The sequence below is a fragment of the Aythya fuligula genome, chromosome 1, assembly GCF_009819795.1.
Source record: "Aythya fuligula isolate bAytFul2 chromosome 1, bAytFul2.pri, whole genome shotgun sequence".
NCBI classification, from domain to species: Eukaryota; Metazoa; Chordata; class Aves; order Anseriformes; family Anatidae; genus Aythya; species Aythya fuligula.
Window position 1 is genome coordinate 113,030,996 of NC_045559.1, and position 24,467 is coordinate 113,055,462.

General features: G+C 40.3%; 1 protein-coding gene across 2 annotated transcripts in view; it reads left to right on the forward strand.

Moving 5' to 3' along the window:
• The first annotated feature begins 7,399 nt into the window (after window positions 1-7,399).
• KCNJ15 (potassium inwardly rectifying channel subfamily J member 15) overlaps window positions 7,400-24,467 on the forward strand; it is a 42,817-nt gene continuing 25,749 nt past the window's right edge. Inside the window, exon 1 of one of the 2 annotated variants that reach the window (XM_032200409.1) lies at window positions 7,400-7,451. The gene's annotated coding sequence lies outside the window, so the exon portion shown is untranslated. Of the gene's footprint in view, window positions 7,452-13,199; window positions 13,289-24,467 lie in introns of those variants that run through there. The other variant, XM_032200419.1, reaches the window with a different exon arrangement.

The following is a 24,467-nucleotide window of genomic DNA, read 5'->3' on the forward strand; positions in this document are numbered from 1 at the left end:
TGTTTCCCTGCTCATCTCACTTGTGAATTCCTTGATCCCACAGGCCTTCCTACTGCACCCCTCTCATACTGGGCTCCAGCTAGTATGTGGCTGCCAAGAAGGAACTCCTTTTGTAGCCAATAGCTCAAGGTCACCCACAATGAAACATTTCATTTGGGATGGTCCACTGGAAAATTGGAAAACACTAGGAAATTTAAACTTTCGCCACAGAAATAATGTTGTTGTCAGAAAATTACCAACCAGTTTTCCTGACGAATGATAAAGATGCTTAGACCTCAATCTTTGTTATGACCTGTAGCACTTTCTGTGGTAAATAATTAAAAATACTGCTTGGTGGAAGAGAAGCCACTATGTTTAAAGTGAAAACTATAGTTTCTGTGAAGAATAAAAAAGAAAAAAACAGACATCATTCCCCCCTCTCCCCCCAAGCTTTTTAGTAGCATATCTCCTGTTCTGAAATATGATTTCAGAATATGAAAATATGATTTCCTTTTTTTTTTTTTTTAATTTTTTTTTTATTTTATCCAGAATTTTTATGTATAAAAGTCTCCTCAGTACATTATCTTGGAGCTAGTATTAAATTGAAGGCCAATAAATTAAAGAAGTATTTATGAAACAAAGCTTAATTAATGGCCACATCCCAGCAAATCACAGAATGTCTTCCAAGTAAATATATCTGGCCTTATAAAAGTCTTGGGATGAGATATAGCATTCCTTGGCACATTCTGGCTTAGACCAATTTTTGTGTATTTTCTTTGGTGTGTAAAGCTTGATTAACTGAGAGGAGCATGGATCCTCTCAAAAAAGGTCTTTACAACCTTTTTTCTCTAATATCTGTTGGTTGACTTGTTATATTAAAGATTCAACTAAGTGTCACTTTAGAGCTCTCCTTAATCATGCCTTTCAGACAAACTATAGATAAACTACACATATGCAAAATATCTCCATGAAGACATTCAAATAGTTCTGACACGAGCATGGTAGAAGTCTTACAGATTCAAGACAAGAATAACTGTATTTGCTCTGCTTTTTTGACAACAAGTGTACAACTGATTTGCTATAACATGAAGGACAATTGGAAATAACCTTGTGAAGAACCAGGTCTGAAGCACAGTCACAATATCTGTGTAGCGGGGCCTGTCTGGCTATGCCTTTGAAAAAAGGAATGAGGGTATATGAGTTAGAAAAAGAAGCAGTGAGGAAAAATGTAGAGGTAAGTTCTTCCACAGCCTCTGAAAGAAGTTATCGAAGTGCTAAATGTCAGCAAAATGATTTCAGCACCACCGCTAGTACATTTACCACTGAATTGTACAAGCTGAAAGCTTTGGTTTCTTCAATGACCAGAACACACAGAGAAATAAATGGGAATACAGGTCAGCAAGATTTATTTCAGACAGGGGGTTGGCTGTCTATCTGAGGACAAGTTTGAGAATCAGAAGTTCCTGGGGCCAGTCACAATTCCTTCTGTGGTCTGGCTGTGTGAGGGGACATGACACCAACAAGGAACTTGGGCAGGTTTGGTTGCCCAGCCTTTAACTGTCTATTGCCACACTGGCCGTTGGAGCTGTGAGGGTAAATTTGCTGAAGCTTATACAGTACTTTATGCAGCAAATAATTATCACTGCTATCCAGTAGTTTTGTGGAAATGAAAATAACCATGTCAACAGTTAGCTGTTTTGTAACTGAACATTTTTTGCTGAGTTCTTATGCCTCAGTGCTCAGTTAGTTAATCACAAATCACCAGTAGACTTATTTTTTAATGTTATAAAAGTACTTAGTTTTGGCTTTCTGCCTCTCTGTAGACTAGAGATTTCTGTCTGAAATGACACCTCAATTCATTTGCTTCCTGAGACACTTTTTTGCGCTTGTATTTTAATTTCCCCATTGCTTGTAAGACTCACCAGTAAGCACTCTATCCAAAAAGTTTGACACTGATTTCTCCTCAGACTCAGGATCTGAATTTTAACTTTTTTGGAATTTAAACACAACCTCTTCCTCAATCAGTCTTCAAGATTAAAATACTGACTATTAACTCAATGCAGAGTTTTAAAATGCATGCATTATTCCAATCACGTAACACAGATATGGCTTGATACATTTTAAACTTTGGCAAAGCATAAGAATTTTATGTTTAATGCTTGCCAAAATGCTGCATATACTCATCTGATTGAAAGCTGGATGCTGTTTGCCCTTTGAAGTCATTTATTGTTATAAATCAAACCACTGACTCTTGGTTTCTAAACAAAGAAGGAATCACTGATATTCAGCCATTTCCAGTGCAATGGTTGGAATAGCCAGATGATGACCCTGGGAGTCTGTGTATATAGGTTAAGAGTTGGATACTATAGAAGGCAGGCAGCTGAACAAATGGGACTGCAACCTCAAAGGGCAGCAAGCAAGAGAAAGCACAGAGATTGCCCCAGGAGTAGTTCAGAAAGGTAATTCTCTTAGAAAAATGGTCATGGTGGTAAAGGACTAGTCAGGGGGTGCCATCACCCATACTGGCATTTTAGATCAGCTCAGGAGGGTGCTGCCGAAGGCAGTTGTTTTCTCTACTTTTACAGGAGTCTTATGGCACTTGCTCCATGGGCCCACACTAAGGCTAGTTTGAAGTTTAGCTCCCTGACAGTATGGGTAGAGATAGCCAGGTCCATTGCATGGACAATTTAATGCTCTTTATCTGCTCCTGTTTGGCCTTTCTGCTTGTGCAGCCTACTCTGGTGCTATTCCGGGTACACGAAGGATAGAAAGTTCAACCAAAATAAGTCCTTCACTGTCCAGCTGAGGCCTTTTGTGGACTTCCCTTTCCCATAACACACTGTCCCTTCTTAATTTCTGCTTGCTGCTGATGTGAGCAACCTGGCCTGGTGGTGCCCATGCAGTCCTGTGCATGGGTCTATGACTCAGTGTTGGAGCTGCACCCTGCCACCCACTGTGTGTAGCCTCTGACCTAGCCACTTGGGCCTCTGCTAGGAAAAGCAAACCTGGTTTGAGCATGTATTTATTAATACAGTCTTTTGGCTCCCATGAAACACATCTAAATGTGTAGCTCTCATTCCACTTTGACTTGAAGTCTTTGCTGGAAGTAAAAGACTCAGACCTGCAAAACTGACAAAGCTACCCTTAAAATCTTGCTTATGGCAAAAGGAAAGCATACTTTATGTAGAAATAAAATCACAAATTTATTGAAGGCCTAAGAAACTAATCATTACTAGTCCATATTTAATTGTTACAGAAAGAGATACTCAATACAGCTTATAGCCTGTGACTAGCAAAGGCAGTACTGTCATACAGGACTACAGAAGAGTCAGGTGAGCTCAGAGTCTCTTGAAAGTGCTCAGCACTATCTGTGCTAAAAGGTGGGGAAGGAAAAAATCTCCAGTGGTAGTGGATACATGGCCATCTTTCTCTCATGCAACAATGAGAAGAAGCAGGATATGTTAATTCACTGGCATGACAAGGTTTTTTCTTTTTTTTTTTTTCTTTTTTTTTTTTTTTAACAGAGAGAAAATAAAGGGCTTTTGAAGATTATTGGAGCAGCTTGCTAACACCAGGGGAAGAAGGGCTTCAAGCGTCTCTCTTTAAACCCTGCTAGCTTTTCTCATACAAAGATCACTGCGAGTACACAGGGTTTGTGCAGGGCAGCCTCAAGTCTTTAGAGACAGCACAGAGAAATAGCAATAGAGATAGAATAGGTCAGTTGAAAGGGACCTTCAAAGATCATCGAATCCAATTGCCTAACCATTTCAGGGCTAACCTAAAGTTTAAGCATGTTATTGAGGTTATTGTCCAAATGCCTCTTGAACATTGACAGACATGGGGCATCAACCACCTTGCTAGGAAGCTTGTTCCAGTGCTTCCTAATGCACTCACAGGAAAGAAATATTTCCCCCTCACAATAAAGGTATGTTATCTAATGTCCAGTCTGAGCCTCCCCTGGTGCAGCTGTGTGCCATTCCCACATATCCTGTCATTAGTGACCAGGGAGCAAAGACTAGCACCTCCCTCTCTACTTCACCTTCTCAGGGACTTGCTCAAGTTTAATGCTGAATCAATATTTCAACTGGTTGAAAGTCTACAGCTCTTCTTGGAACTTTTTTTTTTTTTCTACAGGAAGCTCCTTTGGCTGGACTGGGTTGACTCACTGATCCCTGAATGCAATTGTGCTTATTTGCAGTCAAAGAATGTAAAAATCACCAGTCAAGAGGGCACAATATGAATGATCATTCATATTGAGTGAGTTACACTAAAATAGAACAGAACCTGTATTAAATTCAGCTTCCTTGGGGGAAAACTAAAAGAGAGGGCTGTGAGATGAAGCTATGGACTACAGGGGCCAGAGGAGGATTCCTTGGTAGGAAATACAGATGAACAGGCCCAGAAATTAATGATTCCCTTCAGAAGAAAAGTCATGAAAATCATACTATTAAGAAGGAACTGACAGAAACTAAAAGGAGGCTCCTGAGTACAGAAGTACTTCTGATTGTCATTCAGGAGTAAAAAGTAATAAGCACAACATGTCACAAATCAAGGTGATTTGACATTTTTGATATCAATGCCTATTTTGATACAGACAGAATTTAGATTAAGATGCAATGGACTTAGGGTCTGTTAAAATGTATTAGAATGGAAGACGGATTATGTTTCTAAAGGCAAAATAGACTGTACTTTGTTGGTGCCATATATAACTATATATACAGTTATAAATACAGAAACTCACCCCTTAGAATGGATGGTAGAAGAGGTAGCAGATGTCTGTCTCACTAAGTTTATTTTTAACCTGTCGATGATGTTTCTTACTTCATGAATTATTGTACTTTCTTATCATGCGAGAACACTGTTCTGTTTTTATTTTTATTTTATTTTTTCCAGTTTACATGATATATCAGGCCTGGCTGAAAAACTTTACTGTACCTATACGGTAAATTATTAGTGCCAGGCTTCTAACAATCAGCTTGTGTGCTCAGGTATGGTACAAGTGTAGTCAGGCCCTTAGAGGGTTCTTCCTTCACACTCCTCTTTGGCAATTGCACACTGAGAAAGGGCAAATAGCTTGCAATCACAAACTGAATTTAAGAATACTTTAAAAACTCCAGTACAGTCACATTAAGGAAAGCTTACGGAGAGTACACAAGTGTAACCTGAAAGAAGAAATCTCCCAAAGCAGTACTGTAGACTGCAGGGAACTTTAGCTGTCTATAAAATAGATGGTAAGTGGAAGAGAAAAAGCTCCAAGTCTGTGAAAATGGCCAGTCAAACCACCCAGGTGACTTTACCTGGGACCCCTCTGGTCCTGCCTTAGGCAGGAAAATAGAAAAGCCAGGCAACTTTATGCAGCCATCACTAAAATATCTTGTTTCATTAGTTACCTTGGACCTTGTCAAAGAGCACCAAGTTCCACAGCCTGGGGATAGCATCTCCTGAGGAAAAACATTGGGCTCTTTTAAGGTTTGCTGGCCTGTGCTTTTACTCTGAGGATCAAACAGCTGCTGATGATCCTGAGTAGCATCCACTTCATGAAATGTAACTGAAATTTTTATTTTATTGGGTCTGCACATGGCACCTGAAATTTCTTCATATTGCCTTGGCATAGAATGTGCGTAGAGTATCCATATCTTGAGATATGGCAGGTTGGAAGGAGCCCAACTGCAGCTTCTGTCCAATACTCCTTCTTTGGAGATAGATGACTATTACTGTGAGCAGAGGGAAAAACCATCTTTACTACCCAGAGCCCTTCCTCCTCCTTTTCACAGTCCACAGCTTTTCACTGAGCCAGATTCACTTCTTTCCTATTTAGCTTCAAGATGGGGAACTATGCCTCTCTGTGTTTCCTACAGCCACCTTCCCCTCCCTCTGGTATGCTATGGCTTAACACTCTTAGTTTCTAATGTACATAAAAGATAGGAACAAACAGGCAAAATTTGTCAGGAATCATAAGCTGTATTTATCCTTCTCACATGGTGGCTGATACTGGCATTGAGATTACAGCTCTGCATTGATTGTCCAGATAAAGAAGACCTACCGGCCTTGAATTCCTTACAAATTACCTCCTGGAAAATGTTACACAATTTAAAATAATCCTAACGGTTTTCTGTATCTCAGGTTCTGAAAGCCCACCATTGATCCAGACAGGAGAATCCCTTAGGCATTGCATATGGGAGGTAAAAAAAGCATAAACATTTTTTAACTAAAGATCTCTAAATCCTTTTTACTTTCCATGTGCTAAAAAGGGTAAAAAGAAAAAAAAGTTTCTTCCTGCCTTGTTTTTTTATGCCCCGGTGTGCAAACACATACATCAGTTACTCCAGGCACAAGTTAAAAGAGGGATTGAAAATACAAAACCTTTAATGGATGTCTAGACTCAGAATCACTCCCAACACCTTAATATTATTGCCCATGTATGGGAACAAGATTGGTATGCCCACATTCATTCAGCAGCACATTCCTCCACATTTTCTCTTATTTGTTTTACTCCACACAAATGAAGCTCTCTAGCCACTTTACAGACATATAATTAGACAATTCCCTACCCTGTAAGGCATTTTATGTGGAGATGTCTCAAAAGACATAGGACTGAGGCATGATTTTTATAGAAAGAAAAAAAAAAAACACACAATTGACCACAAAGAACAAATTAAAGTAATAGTTAAAAAATGAACTGCTAATTCAACCACATTTTCAATGGAAAATTCATATTACAATGAAAACACCAGCATACTTCTTTCTCCATTGTGAGTTTAACTTGGAATGTCACCACGGCTTTAAAACTGGATGAAAAGCAAAGAGTTTTGGAGTGAGAATTTCTAGCATCTGTTTTGCTATGGCAGTGCTACAAGTTAAAAAAAAAAAACCAAAACAAAACAAAACAAAAAAAACTTGTGTTAAAAGATAGCTGAGGATGTTTGGCTCAGCATTCTGACCTTGATCTTCATGTTGATACTACAGAAATACAGAAATCTGATCACTCTATCCTCTACCCTAATACATTTTTTTCTTAGCTCAAGCTGTTCTTTCACACTTTCTAATAATTTCTGGTATTACTGAGAGACATATCCATGCACCCAGTATGACAGTCAGGTCTTGCTTTTTTACAAAAGGTTACAGGATGTATGGTTTGAAAGCTTTCATATTAAATGAAAATTATGCTACAGTTTAAACTGACAATTACAATCCCTAACTCTCTTGCCTAGTGTTAATTCATTCTGAGATAAAGGACTCTTTCAGCACCTTCTGCCACAGTGGTGCTTGCTCACCACTGAATTGAATGACATTCCATTCAGTCCCTATGATAATGGGAAGATCCTGATGGCTTGATTCATGGACGCATCCCACTGAAAGAGCCATTGGAGAGGATTTGTCCCCACAGATTTATAAGAAGCTAGTCAGATCCTCAGTTAACCTCTGGACCTGAAGAAGGATGTCAGAACTGTGAAGGCAATTACTACCTAAAGGTAGGAATTCATCCGAGCTTAATGACTCCCTCAGTGTGCTTTTTCAGGATTTTGCTCATCAAGAACAGTTAAAAAATAACCAGAATACAGTTCATATGTAATAGGAAACTAACTGATGCGTTAAACAATGTTCTTGAGTCAAAGAATATGATAACACGGTGGCTTCCACTGCATCATGGACAGATTTTATATTTGCAGACTGTAGGTTATCTGACAAATAAGGATTGCATCTTTGTCCTTGTGATAAGAGAATCGACTGTTCACATGCTTTCACTCAGGTTTTACTATTGGATTAATGTCTTCCAAAAGACTAACAAGAGTAACTAACAAGTTTTACATAAGAAATGGGTAATTTTTGAAGTGACTGGGGAGCAAACTTATCTGGTGATCCATAATTTCAACTGTTCATACAATACTGATCTGTTTGGATCAACTCATCTGATTGACATCTCTGCTTGTGCACCTGGCTAATGTATTCCTGTGGTAAACAACCAAACAGTGAGTTCCTGCCTAGACTAATCATGCAATAGATAATTTCTGTATCTATGCCACCTCAAGGTTAATATTCATGTCAGTGTGTATTGGAGATACTTATTACACACTGACAAAATCACACTCCCTCACAAGATGAGCTTGTGATGCCTTAATTTATCATATGGTAATTTTCTTTTCAACAGCCAGCTTGTGCAGGAGGGTGGAAGCCCAGGTTTGGTGCTTCCCCAGGCAGACTGCTTTTGCATGGTCTGGGCCTAACCCCAATGGGAGCCTTGCGTGACTGAGGATATCCATTCAGGTGTCCCACCTCTTGGTGGAGAGAAAGTAACAGCTGATAGTTGGTCAAACTATAGGTACCATCTCCAAACAGTGCAAAAGGCTGGACTAGTTCCCACAAAGAAAGCATATCTGTCCTCGGAAGAAGTCTGCAAAAAGGTTCTTTTGAGTGCCTGTGTTCCCAAGGGTTAAATTTTGGATACAGGCTTGCTTTCATAGTTTCCTATTAGCTAGATCTAAGTGGAACATGTTTTGGACACCTAAAGCACACTGTACATGAGGCCATAAATTACACTTTTGAATTTCACTTGAGCCAAACACCTAAAATCTGGTAGTCTGGTGCCGTCCGAGTCCCTTACTGGAGTCACACCTGAATAGAATCATAGAATCATTTAGTTTGGAAGAGATCTTCGAGATCATCTGGTCCAACCATCACTCTACTACTAATATCACCCACTAAGCCATGTCCCTAAGCACCAGGTCCAACATTTCCTTGAACAAACACTCCAGGGACTGTGATGCCACCACCTACCCAGGCAACCCGTTCCAATGCCTAACTACCCTTTCTGAGAAGAAATGTCTCCTAATTTCTAACGTAAACCTTCTCTGGTGCAACATGAGGCCATTCCCTCTAGTTCTATCATTAGTTATCTGTGCAAAGAGGCTCCCCACACCTTCCGTTAAGGTAGTTGTAGAGACACTCATGCAATCCTTGAGAATTGGCAACAGAGCTCTTTATCGCTGGGACATCTTGCAGGTGAACCTGCGGGATGTCCATGGTATTTGGTGGCTCCGAGCTAATGCTTGGGATGAAGGCTGTGCGATGAGTAGGGAGCTCACCGGGCACTCCTGTGATGCTATTGGTGTGCTCGCATGGCAGAGGGCGAAGACATGCTGCGGTAGTCAGAGGTCTGGTCTGGCTGAGGTGGATCCAATTCCATTGGTTCCTCCACATCTTCTGGTGGATCTGGCCCCATGGGCTCCATGGTGTTTGGCAGAAGGATAAGCCATCCCTTGCCTGGAACTGCCCAAATGGGATGCCTTCCATCTGGAATGTTCTCAGGCCAGGGTGCCAAAACAGGGGCTCGCCCAGTTCCATGCCTAGGTCCCATGCTACTGTCCAGTTCATTTCCATGCCTGGGTTTGACACTGCCATCTGTTTTACAGCCATGGCTGGGTCCCACACTGTGTTCTGGATGACAGGCACTTCTCTGCTCCACGCGGCTGTCCAGCTGACGCTCCTGCCTTCGCCCCATGCCACCATTGTGCCAATGGGAAGGCCTCAGCCCCCTGTCGCTGTATGGCTGAGGAGGCAGCCTGTTCCCTGTGTCATTGTGGTGCCACTGGTACTGCCTGTAAGTGTCTGTGGGCTGTGTGCCAGAGGTCCCTTGGGCACTGGTGTCTGTTGTGATGCAGGTGCTACCCCTCTGCCCACGACACTTCTCATTCTCGTTAGGTGTACTCCTTCTCGGTGCTTCCTTGGACTGCATCGCTGTCCTCTCACACTGAGGAGGCCTGTCACTCACCTTGCTGCCACACAAGTTGGCTGTCAAAGTGCCTAGAAGCTCAGCAAATGTGGGCCAGCTGCAGGGGTCCTGAGGGGCCCGGAGCAAAGGTGGGGCAGTGGTGGCCACTGTGACCTCAACAACCTGATGTGGCCCATGCATGGCTAAAGGCAGCTGTGTTGGGAGCAGCCTGGAAGATGCCCTCACGTGCCCTCACCTCCCATCCTGTGCCTTGGGTTTATTTTTAACACTGGTTTTGAGGTAATTTCATTCTATCCTTTATGGAAAAGAACAGAAGCAAGATGTATCTTCAGCTCTAATTCCCATGGGCACTTAATGCATGTGCTTTCTGGTGTAAGCAGGTTGGTGCACACAGAAGTTACCACATACTAGAATTGCTGTTTTGCAATCAAAATAATAATAATAAAGAATAGGATGGTACCTACCTCACAATGCTACTTGTAATAACAGAAAATTACTAAGATACATAAACTCAGTCCTAATATAAGAAATTGGCCATCTGTAATTGCTTACATACTACTATTTTGAATCATCATATAATCGTTAAGGTTGGAAGAGACCTTTAAGATGGCCTAGGAATGACAGGTGCATCCCATCAGGGCCCATAGATTTGTGAGTGTCTAGCTTGCCTAAATAATCTCTAACCCAATCCTCTTCAAATAGGGGAAAGTTTTTTTCTCTCCAGATTTTTTCTCTTGTTTCTTGTCTTGGCATTGAGTGAGGGCTAGCCTTAGCAGTGAAGACTGAAAGAAAGAAGACATTCAGTAACTCTGCCCTCTCCATATTTGCCGTCACCAAGGCACCCACCTCATTTAGCAGCACACACACATTTTTGCTAGTCTTCCTTTTGCTGATGATGAATCTGAAGAAGCCTAAATTTATCTCTTAAATTTATCTCTTAAATTTATCTCTTGCTAAATTTAATTCTAACCAGGTCTTAGGCTTCCTCATTGCATCCCTGCACTCTCTTCCTATATTCCTATATTCCACACAAGTGGTCTGTCCCTTCTTCCACATCATGTATGCTTTCTTCTTCTGTTTAAGTTTTCCCAAGAGCTCCTTGCCCATACACACAGGTCTCCAGTCCTCCTTGCTCAGCTTCTTTCTCTGAGCTTGGAGGAAGTGGTACATGAATATTAGCCAGGTCTCCTGTGCCCCCTTTCCCTCTAGGACCATGTCCCAGGGGATTCCTCCAATTAAGTCCCTGAATAGGTCAAAGTTAGATCTCTTGAAATCCAGGGGTGAAGTCCTACTTTTTGCCCTGCTTCCTCCTTGCAGGATCTTGAACTCCAACGTCTCAGAAATTGCTGCAGCTCATCTGGAGATCAGGGCTTCCTGTTCTTGTCTTGTTGCTTTACCCATGTTGTACTAGACTGTACAACAGGGTGCTGATAAGGGCTGTTCTGAAGTCTCTGACATTAGCAACAAGCACAATAGTGTTTTGGCTGAAATGGAAAAATAGGTGCCTATCTACAAATTAAAGCTAGTCAAATGACTGACTTTTAGCATGGGGCTTTCTTTTCCGAGGAAAACAGTGCAAAGGCAGGTGTTCCCCAAATTTTGTTGTGAGATGTAAGTGTGAGAGACTTAATTTTCCCCATCTCTGCACATTTAGACATTTTTTTTCCTCACAGAGACTGGGCAAAACAATAACTGAGTCATCAAAATCCTGTGTAGAAGATATAACAGAAGGATCACAAAGAGAGATTATCCTTAAGCAGTATCTGTGGTTGCCTTGTGGTGTGATAATCTCCCACCACTCCTTGCCCTCATACCCAGCATTTATTCTAACCTGGATGCCCAGAAGTGATTGCCAGGATGTCTGTGGCATCTTGCTTGCATCTGCCTGGGGAAGATTATCACAAGTGCCAAAGGAGGAAGGAGAAGGAAACCTATATAAACATGTACTGCATGAAATTCTGCAGTTGTCATGCTTTGACTTTGACCTTAGCTCCTATTCATTTCACTCATATCTCCCTAACCATGTCTGAAAGTGGTTTTGCTGCCAAACTCTCTTTTTAAATTTTTATTATTTTTCCTACTGCTGAGATGAAAATCAGCATACATCAATGCAGACACTAATAGGCTTTCATATAGATATTCTGCTTAATGTAACTTGAGGCACAAAATCTTGAAACTTAACCAAATTCCAAATTCTGCTGGCTCTGGCAGACCGCAAGCTCCCTGCCTGTCTTTCCTAGAAGTAGACTCAGTTTCAATAGATTGAAGTTGCAAAGATCATAATTTGGTTAAATTTAACACCTGAAAAACACAGATATTTCACATTTGAGTTTTCAAGTATTACGCACGCCATTGCATTTCCATAGAACTGTAAACACTGATTAGGTGTTTCCAACAAAAACATCCATGCTTATTCATTTTTAGGATCAGCTTTGACTATTGCAGTGTATTGAAAGAAAGGTGAGTGTTCATCTCAGTTCAGATAACTGGGTAGTAGGATACATCTCTGTTGGACAGCCAGTAAGCTCTGAGAGAGTGTACTAGAAGGGCTTGAGTCCAGCATCCTTTTGAGGAACCATGTTCCTGTGTATCTGTGTATATGCAGGTCTGTGCACAGGTGTGGGAGTGGGGAGTTTACTCCAATGTATAAAATTATGGACATTGTATGGATTTATTTTTTTTGTTCTCTTTACTATAATTTCTGTGGTAAATTGTTAGTCCATTTAATTTACAGTACTAATTTACAGAACTCATAAGTAATGCCAATGATATATTTCACTAATCCAGACAGATCAAAAATAAAGAGATACAATGTTCTTGGAATTTTAATATCAAGGATAAAAAAACTAAAACTTTACAAAGAATCAACATTATACACGACTCATTCTTTATGTATTTAATTTATCTGCTTAGTACAGAGGCAGCATCTGTTTTCAGTGAGTTGCAGCTTTTTTTTTTTTTTTTTTTTTCTCCCCAACTCAGCAGCTGGGATAAATGAAATAGTCAAAGACCAATTTAACAGTTTCAGGGCCACAAGTCTGCTGGAATGAGGGAAACAGAGGACAGTTGAGGAGGACAGTGACAGGAGGAATTGTAACCTCCAGATGTCCCCATAATAACTTCCAGGCATACAGTCTCATAATGTGTTATGCATTATGCTCCACAGTAGACTGCTCTATCTCTGACAAGTTTCTCACTGTGCTGCTAATTCTTCTATTACCCCTTCCCTCCCACATGGCTGCAGAGAGGAGATGAGTGAAGGAGAGGTTCGTCTGAACCCACTGCACTTCACCAATGCTGGCAGCTCACAACCAGACATGGGCCACAATGTTACGATAGGAATAAACCTGCCTAGCTCTGCTCTGTAACTGGAGAGCCAAGCATTTTGGCCTCAAGTCACGTTCTTAAGCTTCTCCCTGGATTCCAGCTTCCAAAATACCAAAGTATAAATTCTCTTCTTTCTTCTTTGCTCTCCGGCTCACCACCTCAACCTTCTCCAGCAGCTGAGAGCAAAAAAGCTACAGGAGCAATAGGGAACGAGTCCGGCTAGAAGAAATGACAGAGCTGGGCAGAACAAAGGTGAGATGAGCTTCTCAGCACTCAGCAGCTGACTGCCGATGCAATCAGGAGATGCCTTCAAGAAGAGGAGACCCTGATTGCTGAGTAAGACAAGGAGGAGGGACCAAGAGTAAATGGACTGGTATGGAAAGGTATTTGTGGGTGCATGGCTGAGTGGAGAGAGAGAGGGGCTGGAATGACTGTCAAGGAGTAGTGTAATGAGTTTAAATTTACTTTAGTCTAATTAAGAAAATTGTGTTTTTAATCAACCCAATTTAAATATTCAAGCTTTTACCACACTTGTCCTGACTAGAATTGGTACTATTATGACTGGGATAACCAAGTTTCTCTGTGCAAGTACCCTTTGTAGTCTTGCATTCTCTATTAGAGTGTCTGAACCTTTCTTACACTTAGGTTACTTCATACTGCTAGAGAGATATAAAAACAGATGAATGGAATTGAGAATAACACCCAAGATATTCTTCATTTCCTGCTTTCAATGGCTGTATGACTCTATGGAGCACTTGCTACTGGCTTTCACCTTAGAGGGTGTTATTTGCTTTAGTCATGTCACATTTAAGTGGAGTCAAAGTGTCTGTCTGACTTCCTACAACCCAGTTACTCTACCCATCACATCCACACTATGAACCAGACCCTGAAGGGTGCAGCTGGTCCCCAGCAAGAGGATCCCTCTGCAAGAAGCGGGAACACTTTGGATGAGATGCCATGCATAAATGCAAGATGATAGTGCTGATAGCATTCACTACCTTGTAGTTATGCATTGCAGGGGTCGGAGATGACTGAATGATCTCTGAAACAGTATTTGCAGTAACAGCTTTGCACAAAGAAGTCGCTTAGAGATAAAGTGGCAGTTAATTCAAAACAGAATTTCAGACTTAACTTTGCCTTTTTCCCCGTCTTTGAGGGAAATGAGAGGTGACACAATTGGATTAGATACACATTTTAGGCTTTTCAGAAAACAGGATATTATTTACCAAAAAGATTGTAATAGTTCCAAGCTGATAAATACAGTACATTGTTTTTGGCATGCATATCAATTCTTAAAACAAATATTATTTACAAGAAATTTTGTAGAAGCTTCTTTAGACTTTCCACAGTCTATTAGGTAAATATGGGCTTTGTAGCACTATAGGAAAATGTACATTTTTACAGAAGCTTTTTAAAGTTTGGCAACACCATCCAGCCCAACCCTCTTTATTTTATAACAAAGCTCTTGAGGTTCATTTTTTATGACTCAGTTGCCAAAGTCCACAAAACTTGTCCTACTCTTAACATGATGGTAAAAAAGTGAGGGAGATAGAGACATACTTTGATTGGCAAATGAGTCAGAAGCAGAGATGTAAAAATGAGAGTGTCTGAAGTGAATTAGCTCCAGAAACCTGGGAGGAGCAAAGGACCCCTTCTTTCTCCAGCACCATGGTATCTGGGGTCACAGGAGTTGAAGATGTGTCTGGTCTACCACAGCAAGTGTGAACAGATCACTTGTAGAAAGCACCTCTGCTCCCATGTGCACACATACACACAAAATACATATACTATCTAGCATGAGTGTGTATATACAAATTTATGTTTTACACACAGGTGCATATCTCAATGCAGATATAGATATACGTATATATGGATAGATATATAGATATAGACTACAGTTAATTTAATTGGCTTTCATTTCAGAAACCGCTGGCAGCAAGTACAGTAGTTCTTCTGAAATGGACCACTTCTCTTGGCCCTCTTTTTCTAGCAGCCAGCTAGTTTCATCTTTGCTGAAGCTCTGTGAAATGCTTTATTTACTGTGGAACTACAAATCAGGAAGGATTCACCTGCTTTGGAGTGTGTGCCCAAAACCAGAACTGGCAGGACATCTTGTAATGTGCTGAGTCCAAATGCTGTCTTGCCAATGCTGGAATTAAATTGTCTCACTCCGTTTTGATAGCTCCAGATTCCTGGAGATTCAACTTATTGGAAATCCAGAGTGATTTCCATGGGTTAGGCCTGATGGCCAAGCTCCATAAAAATCGGAGTGGCTCACAGTGTTCTTCTGGACAGAGTGGGTGCCTTTTTGGCCAGCCTGTTTTGTCCAGAAAGATGGAAAGCCACGTCAGGACCCACTGAATAGCCAGGACCAGACGTTGACTGTTGAGTATTGTCCTTTTGCTGTCCAAAGTGAGCAGGTCTTCAGAAATCAGATGGGAAATCAGAGCTGTCCTCAGAGGCAAACTCAGGTGTGTGGCTCTCTGAGCTACCTGCTTGCAGTCTGTGTCCCTCATCTACACCTGGCTCAGTAGCAACTTGTTCACATTATTTGGTGGAAACCTTATAGATTCACTCAATATAGAGTGCTTTTCTGCTTCTGTTCTCCTGTGCAAAGCACCTCCAACTTCCTGTGTCCAACAAGTACAGGACTATTCTAAAGGATAGCTCTTGGAAGTAGTCCTCTAGGGCATTTTTGGGTGACATTGTAGGTTACTGATTTGCAATGATGAAGAAATCTCACTACAGATCATCTGGGAAATATTCAAGGAAGCAATACAAAAAAAATAAAGGAAGTTATTGGACAGTACACATAGTTAAAAGCAGTATAGACAAGCAATAAACCAGGGCAATGTTGGGAAAATGTAAACAATCAAATTCTAAAGGAAAAAAAGAAGTGAAAGTATCTTGCAGAAAATTAACAAATCACTCCAAGACTGGATAGGCAGAGAAAGATCTAAATGAGGATCCTGAAAATGAGGCACAAAAGCAGTATGCTAAAGGTGAATTTTGGTGGAAATACAGTTGGGCCAATAATAGCAGCAATTAAAAAAAAAAAAAAAAAAAAAAGTGAACCATATACCACAGAAGTGTGGAGTGAAGTAGTATGGAGGGAATATTTTGAAGCCTGCTGTAAAGAGGTTTAGAAGCTTGCAGAAGCTTCTGAAATGCAGAAACAGTAGACGTGCTTGAATGGGCATTAACTCAGTTTCTTCATCAGGAAACTCTGTTCCAAGAAAGAGTTAAAAGCAGATGTCCTGCATGAAGAGATAAATAGCACAACTGGCCTTTTAGAATCTGGAAGAACAAATTCTACCAAGGCAGCAAAAAAATCTACAAAGGTATACTGGAGCAAGTGGAGGTATGAGGTAGCTGAATAAAGAAAATTGCTGTGTGAACCCTGAGGAAAAGAGTTACTTTCATTCCAAGCAATCCAGAGGTATAAGTTCATTGTCCTGATGAAATCAATTGTCAACAGGCTGCAGATAGCTGCAGAGTAGGTGGAAGATAGAGCATGACTTCAAATCAGGGTATGTTGCAGTGTTCCAGATATCTACTCCAGCAGTACTGGGAAAATTATGGAGAGTTGAGACAAAAGAGTGTCATTGTTTCTTCTGGATTTATCATGGCATTCAACTGAGGTATGTTACGAGAAGTAGAAGAGTCACAGAGAGTTCTACATAAATGCACTGATAAAAGCTGTTCTTGAAATACTGCACAACAGTGCCAAAAGGATTTATGGGGGTTAAGCAATTACTTCAGATAAAAAAATAGTGAATGACAAAAGAAAGTGAATTCAACATCCCTCTTTTTGCTTTTAATCAGGTATTACATATAGTGGATGTATTAGAGAACAAAGGCACTGTTTGCCTGGCATTAAGGTCCATATACAGGTGCAATTGCATATCTGACAGATATTCTCATATACCATACAAAACTAGAGGAATTATTTGTCAGTGATTGTCACATAGATAATTTAGTTGCAGCTTGAAAAAGAAGGTTATAGAACAAGCAGATTATTTTGCATACCTTGTAAGCTTTGTTTTTTGCTAGGCATTTTGTTGTGCTTGGGATTTAAAAGTATTGCATTAAAGAGTAATATTTAGTGTCAAATAGCATGTATCCAGACAGCACATGAACAGTATGACTTTATAGACTGAATAACATAGTCAACAAAAGTAGATAAACAGACACAAAAGGGCTGAAACTGGAACAAGAGCAGATGTAAAGTGAAATCATTTGAAGACAAATGAAGAAACTGGAAGGAGTACAGAAGGTGAAATCAAAGCATGGGAACAGCTAAACCTGAAAAGATTATGATGGTGGGAATAGCGCAGAAATCAAACAGATAACAGAATGTCAGAGATAGTCATGCAAATGCAGTCAAGGTCAGTTCAAAAAGAAGCGGACTGAACTGGTTGGTCTGAATAGGTTCAGTGAAGTGGGCTGGTGCCTTGTGCAGGGAAGTAGTTAAACTGGACTCCGTGGAGGAACTAGCAGCAATGCTGTTCAGTTCCTGGTGTCTGCTGAGGTTCTGGAAGATGTAGGAAAAGAAGGCATATAAAGAAATCATGACAGATTCCCTGCAAAAATGCTGATGCATTAATTAAACCTTCAGTGTAACTTGTCTTTGATCATGTCTGTGTTTTACTGAAGCCATCCTATTTGCTTCTAGAAAACCTATTTCATATTTTCATGCAGTTTGTGCCTTGAAATCTGTGGTTGAAATCCCTGTAAGACCAGTCCATAGGAGATGAACTGAGATCTGAATATTAATGAACTACTCAGCAGTGTTAAAAGATCATATTGCAACCAAATTTTCTCTGCCTGCCACTTGGCAACAAATAAAGCTGCAGGCTGTGGAGTGTGCATTCTCATGGACTAGGACTACTGAAACAGATATATTTGCACTCCCAGAGACCTTAGGACAGCTCTAGTCTTTACTGTGGCCTATAGGGAGACTGGCTTTTCCTGTTGGTACAGTATCTTTCAGACATATTTTCTATGAATGATAAAATCAGGAGAATGCGTGAGGCTATATAAGGCCACCTGGGTGCTGTCTTAATAGTAGACATGGGCTTTTGTTTCAGAATTGTCTTTGGCTTTCAGTGCCGTTAATCATTTATGTTCTCATGCACAGTCTGTGGTCTTTAAAACCCTGAGAGAGCATCTTCAAGCACTGATGCCTGCAATTCAGTATCAATATCTACATTTTAACACTCCTACAAATAGGCTGCTTTTGAGAAATGCAGAGAATCTAATGCACTTGGTACCAACTTACCTAACCTTTTAGGAAACCAGCTAACTTATGGCAGTGGGTAGAAATACACATCCTTTTACTTCTTAACAAATAGCTTGAGAAAAGCAAGTATGCCGAGCAGGAGATACTCAAAGTGACAAAATAGATTGTTTCCTGTTATGTTGCCATGTTTTGAAAGCCTTACCTAACAGTAGTCAATAGTTGTCTCTGTAACACAGGAGTTCCTGGACTCTAACTTTCAGATATGAATATGATAGTGTCAACAATTCTCATTAAAAGAAGATTTTGCTCATTTTGGTATCTCCCCATTCAATCTCTCTTCTCTTTATCTGTTGCCATTTGCAAGCCTTAACAACCAAAACTTGCAAGCATTAACATCAGGAGAGCTCTGAATTGTTTTCCATTCTTCTAATTTTCTACTTTACATGATGGATGGTAGGATTTATTGTAGCTCAGAGGAACAAAGCAGTTGCTATATAATCTGCCCCAGGCAAGCTGTCGTGACAGCAGCCAAAAAGTAATAGCTGTGGTCCCTGAAAAGATTTTGCTTAGGCTTTATGAAAGAATTCACCTTTGGGGCAGGTAGCAAGAATGGAAAAATGCAGCCCCAAAGGTCAGCATTTTGCAATGCTTATGGTATATGAAAATAGGAGGTTACAATGGAAACTATGGTGAAATCACAGCAACAATGGGTGTGGACAGCACTCCTGTGCCATCTTCTTGTCTTGAAGCAATTATTTTCTTCCAGTGCAATATCATGGAATTATATGTCTTGCTCTCAAAGCTGAGTTCAGTAGATAAATTATGACTACTCTGCTTTCTACAAAATTTCATCTTAAAATTGAGTCTGTTTAGCACTGTCTGGACAAATGTTTGCACTTTGCTCTTGGAAAACGATTTCCCTCATCTTTTTTTGTAGTATAGATGCCAAGATCTATGTTGGAGAGAATAAGCTTGGGGATAGTCTTTGTACATACAACTCTGTACCTCAAACTCTGTACCCTTCCCTTTATTACCCTCTTTTGTGCACTTCCAGTAGTGTTGTAGGTTCTGTCAACCTCAATAGTTGTCTGTAGGCTCAACTCATAATCCCCTTTGATAAAATCTGGCAAACCACACATTTCAGTTCTTTTCAGTTAGCCAAAAGTTATTTTCCAGGAAGACTTATTTAAATGCACAAAAAGACTCTTTTAATTTGGCCTGCCTTTTTCATACTGTTTCCTGAGAGGTCATCTAGTCTGGGCATCCGAAGCTGGTAATAGTACTGCCATATTTTTGTCCCAGATAGTTCCAAGTTTGTACAGCTCAAAGAATTTCAGTAAGAGGAAGTCCAGAATGGGTATTCTCACAGGGCCCTTCTTGCTGCTCATGAAAATAAAATTCCAAGTAAATAAATAAATAAATAAATAAATAATTCTGAAGTTGCTGCAAAGGGGATTTCCATTAAAACATTTCTGAGTTTCAAAGGTGAGGAAAAAACTAACCCAGCTGCTGGATTCTAACCCAGACTAAGAAATGCGTTTGACCATTAGAGATTGTGTCCCTATGGAGGAGAATTCACAGTGGGCTTTCTAGATTCAGTGACCCTAAGTAACTGAAACCTGACTGGGAGAGATTTCTCTTCCCCTTTCTGTTGTCTGAGATGTGATCTTGAAGATATGTGATGGGACATAACAATGGTATGTCAAACATGTGAGTTTTTCTTTGGCTGAGGAGTGTTCTTCATGCCATAGAAAACACATCAATGGAAGGAAGGGATCCAATGGCTGAAAAGCTGTGGCTTTCCAACATTCCCCAGAAGGATTTCTGGTCATCAGAGTGGCTCTAACTGTAACTACTAAAATTCATACATCCCAGAATCATGGCTTGAGGAGAAGCCACAGGGATACCAGGGGGATTGACCATCCTGGATGATGTGGAGGAAAATGTTAGATCAGAGGAAGTATCTTCCTTTTCTAGTGGTCAATGGTTCTTGCCACTGACTGCTTTCAGCTCTGCTTCTCCCAGAATTCCCTGGAGAAACCATTCTGGACCATCACCCTTGGTCATCTCTTATGCCAGAAATCCTGCCTGTAGCTGAGGACAATTTCCAGAATTGAGTGCTGCAGAGCATTCTTCTCCATGACTGTGGACTTGTTCCTATTGCAACAAAACCAGTGTTATATTAGAGTGACCTGTAGAGCTGTCTCCTCTCACTCTTATAGGAAGGAGTATGGAAGTGGTACAGAAAGCATCGTTGCCTGCTGGGGTACTACCAGCAATATGAGCAGATTATTCCCACAGAGAGATTTAAGTGTCCTGCTGGCTCACAAAGCAGCAAACCAAACATGCACCCACCACAGAATATCAGAAAGCAAAGACACATGGCTGGGTTCCAGGAATCTGAGGTGAATTTTGGCTGATCCTGACATCTTGACCAGACTGAGAATTTAAAATAAATAAATAAATAAATAGATCCCTCTTGGATCTGAAGCCCGTTTTCATTTTCACTCTGGTGTGCGGAAAGTCAGTTTGAATTTGAATTCCTGCTTATGAATCTGTCCCGTCTCTGGGCTAGAACCAAAACCGGAGGAGGCTCATTTCCAGAGTCAGGGAGAATGCAGCCAAAAGTGCATGGGAATGAGTGGCTTTTCTCATGGGGTGCTTTTTTCTCCAGAGCTTTTTACCACCTGGTCATTCTTTTGACATCTTGGGCGGTAAAGTAGTATGTCTGTACTTCTGCCATCAAGAAGCAACACCTCTGGTCAGAAGCTTAAATGTTGAAGATCAGGTTCACCATCAAAATTCTCTCTCTACCCTGACAGCAGCATTGCTGAGGCTTTGAAATCCTGAGCCAGTCAGATGAAGAACACCTTCCCTAATGTGAACAGATAAGCCACATCTCAGCAATTGCTCTGTTTACAAAGCCAAGTTATTTGAGCTGAAGTTGAAGCTTTTGAAAGCACTAACTGCTGCGGCAACACGGTTTCCAAGAAGGTCACTGCTTGCTTCATTGAGAACAGAGCTGGGCTCTTCTCAGCCAGATCCTTCCGTGTGAAATTCGTCAAGTGGAATAAAATCCCATTCCAATTATATGCTTTTCATGTGTGTAAATTTCCCTTAGGAACAACACTGTCAGCCACAGCCTTTCATAATGCAAAGAACATATGGTGGAGGGCTTGTACACAAACCACTGCTTTAAACTATGGCAGGCTAGGTAATGTGCTGTGAATTCCTTGGTACAGCCACTGTTGCAATGTCAACAAGGGGGTGACAAAAGAAAGAAGAAAGAAAAATATCAATCAAGGATCCTACCAATGCACACATGCAGTGAGAACATGGGTAATGATATCTTTGGAGTGGGAAGTTTCACGTGCCTGTTTGCATCAACATGCTTGGAGAACTGCATTTCCTAAAACACCTTCAGGTCCAAAATGTTAACTAATTTTGGAGGAATATGTGTAATAAATTCTATTTTATCAAGAACTCAGTGAATAAGCAGATGAAAGGTTTGATTCACAGTTTAGAGTTAGTTACAAGTAAATACTCTAATGCACACCAGAAAAATACCCAAAAAAGGAGACTATTTTAAAACAATTAAAGTAAACATACAGTAAAGAAAGTGCAAAGTTCTTACATGGAGGGTTTCTCTGTGTTTAAAAAGATCTAGTTTTGGATTAAATTTGATTTCATGTATTCAAGTGTTGTGGTTTGGAAAGTATATATTTCTATTTCCATGCAAGAAAGTCAGTAAAGTTTTAGCTGTAGGGGATCTTCTAATAAGGCTATAAGAAAATAAATTTTGTGTTACTTTCTTACTTTTTAAATTAAATTCTTTTGTGTGCACAGCAATGTATATATTTTTACCAGTTTTTAGCAGATGAATTTTAATTCTGGAGGTGTGTCATACTGAATGACTAGGTATAATTCAAATAATGTTTGAGAAAATGGTATTTGGGCTTAGTTCTGCATTGTGTGCTACGTTTTGTTAGCATGATATGAATAGTTTCTGCTGCATAAGTTTTATAGTATTTGCTTTCAAATCAAGACAGATTTTGAAGTAATGAGCCCATAGACAATTTAAGCAGCATTCCAACCAGTTTATTGTTAACACTTCTATTAAATGAAGGCCTTGGTATTTTTGATGTAATTTTTCAAAAGCCTGTAATAAAAATATAAAAAATAACTTGTGTAGATTAAGGTGGAAAGCCAGCTGGTACATGCAGAAAATGTTAACTTCCAATAGTTTAGAACTGAAACAGAAAATAAGTGTTTGAAATTGCTGCAGAATGAGGAGTGCCATGAATCATGGCAGAATGCTTCTGGCCTTGAGCCATCAGAACTGAACACTTTACCAAATTGTTTTGATTTGGAAGGTGCATTAAAAATAAACGCATTATTACAAGAGGTAATTTTTTGTGCTTTTCCTCCCTATCTTTACTTTAATTGTCATGAAATGCCTATAAGGTTTGCCTGTTCCATTATATCAATATTACAGTGGGAGTCTGCGTACTGAGGGACCACATATGCCATAATGTTAAGCACCAGTGTGATTTCTCTGGAAGCTGTGCTCCTTGGTCCTTATGAAGATCTGGACTAGGGAGACAAGTATTAGCTTTACACAAATATTTAGGTGCATAAAAGTACAAAGAGGTGTTTAGTTGTTCTTAGGTGATGTGTCTGCTCAGGACATCTTGAATTTATTTTGTGCAAGGTTCATTTCTAGTCTGGTGTCTGGTTTTATATAACAACACGTTTTTCTGTACAGCAACTTTTGCTCAGACAGATAGTGATAGGACAAGGGGGAATGTTTTTAAAGTAAATGAGGGGAGATTTATACTAGATGTTAGGAAGAAATTCTTTACTGTGGGGATGGTGAGGCACTGGAACAGGTTGCACAGAAAAGCTGTGGATGCCCCATCCCTGGAGATGTTAAAAGCCAGTTTGGATGAGGCTTTGGGCAACCTGGTCTAGTGGGTGGCATCCCTGCCCATGGCAGGGGGTTGGAACTAGTTGATCTGTATGGTCTCTTCCAACACAGTGTATTGATTCTGTGATTCTTTGATTATTTATATGATGCATGTGATGTTGTTTTTTTTTTTTTTTATGTCATGAATTTGGAGTTCACAACAACTGCATTTTTTTTATTTTCTTGATGCTGAGAAAAATAGCTAATACTTGAAGTGTCACTGTGATTTTTCCTTATGCCTGATGGGCACATCCTTATGCCTCGAGGACACTGAACACTTGAGAAGTCCAGAGCCCTTTTTCAGTAAAATAATCGACTTTTGGATTCAAGATAAATGGGAGTAACAGGTCTGATGTGTAGGACTAACTTTTTCTACCCGGGATTCTAGTTTTATTGTCTCTTTTCCTAACTTCACTGTACACAAAGCCAACATAAGAGCTGAAAATGCCCTGAGCAAACCTCTTATCTTTTGGGACATCCTGCTCGGCCTTATTGATCAAATAAGTTTGGATACGTATTTCAACTTATCTAATCCAAACTTTTGAACACTTACCTCTTATTACTATAAGGCCCAGGCTTATGGACTTTAGTACTGAGGTAAAACTGAGGAAACAACATGTGAGTTTACACATTTTGGAGGGTGTAAACTAACAAACGAACTTCTCCAGGGGTTTCGCTTGCCTAAGCAACAGTGTGGGAACAACCCAGGAGCCTGTGGTCACCCAAGGAGAAATGAAGCTTGTTTAAAATATTTTGCTTGTAACAAAGGGCATGTAAGAGCTGAGCACAGGCAGCTATTGCCAGGCAGCTAGGTTATGGCAACCTGTGTTCTGTTTTTCCTCTCCCCTTCTGGATGCTTGCTGGTAAGGGACAGCACACTTAAAGCAGAAGGAAAATGGGGAATGAGAAGTTGAAAGACTACTTCTTATGCCCATGAGCAGTGAGATCAATTCAGTCATCTCCTGAAGCTTCACCATAGCTTCCTGGGAGAGAGGTTTTGTATTTGTCATTTCCTCTTAAGATCCCCAGTCTCTCATGAGCTCTCTGTTAAATGAATGGAAAACTATGTTCAAAGAAAGGTATTGCCATTTTCAAGTCAAATGTGCAAAACTGAGAAATGCATACACGACTTAAATTTCATCTCTTTGTCCCACTGCTCTGTCTTCTGGAATGTGATAGGGATCCATGGGGTATTAGCAAAACAGCACAGTAATTAAAACCTG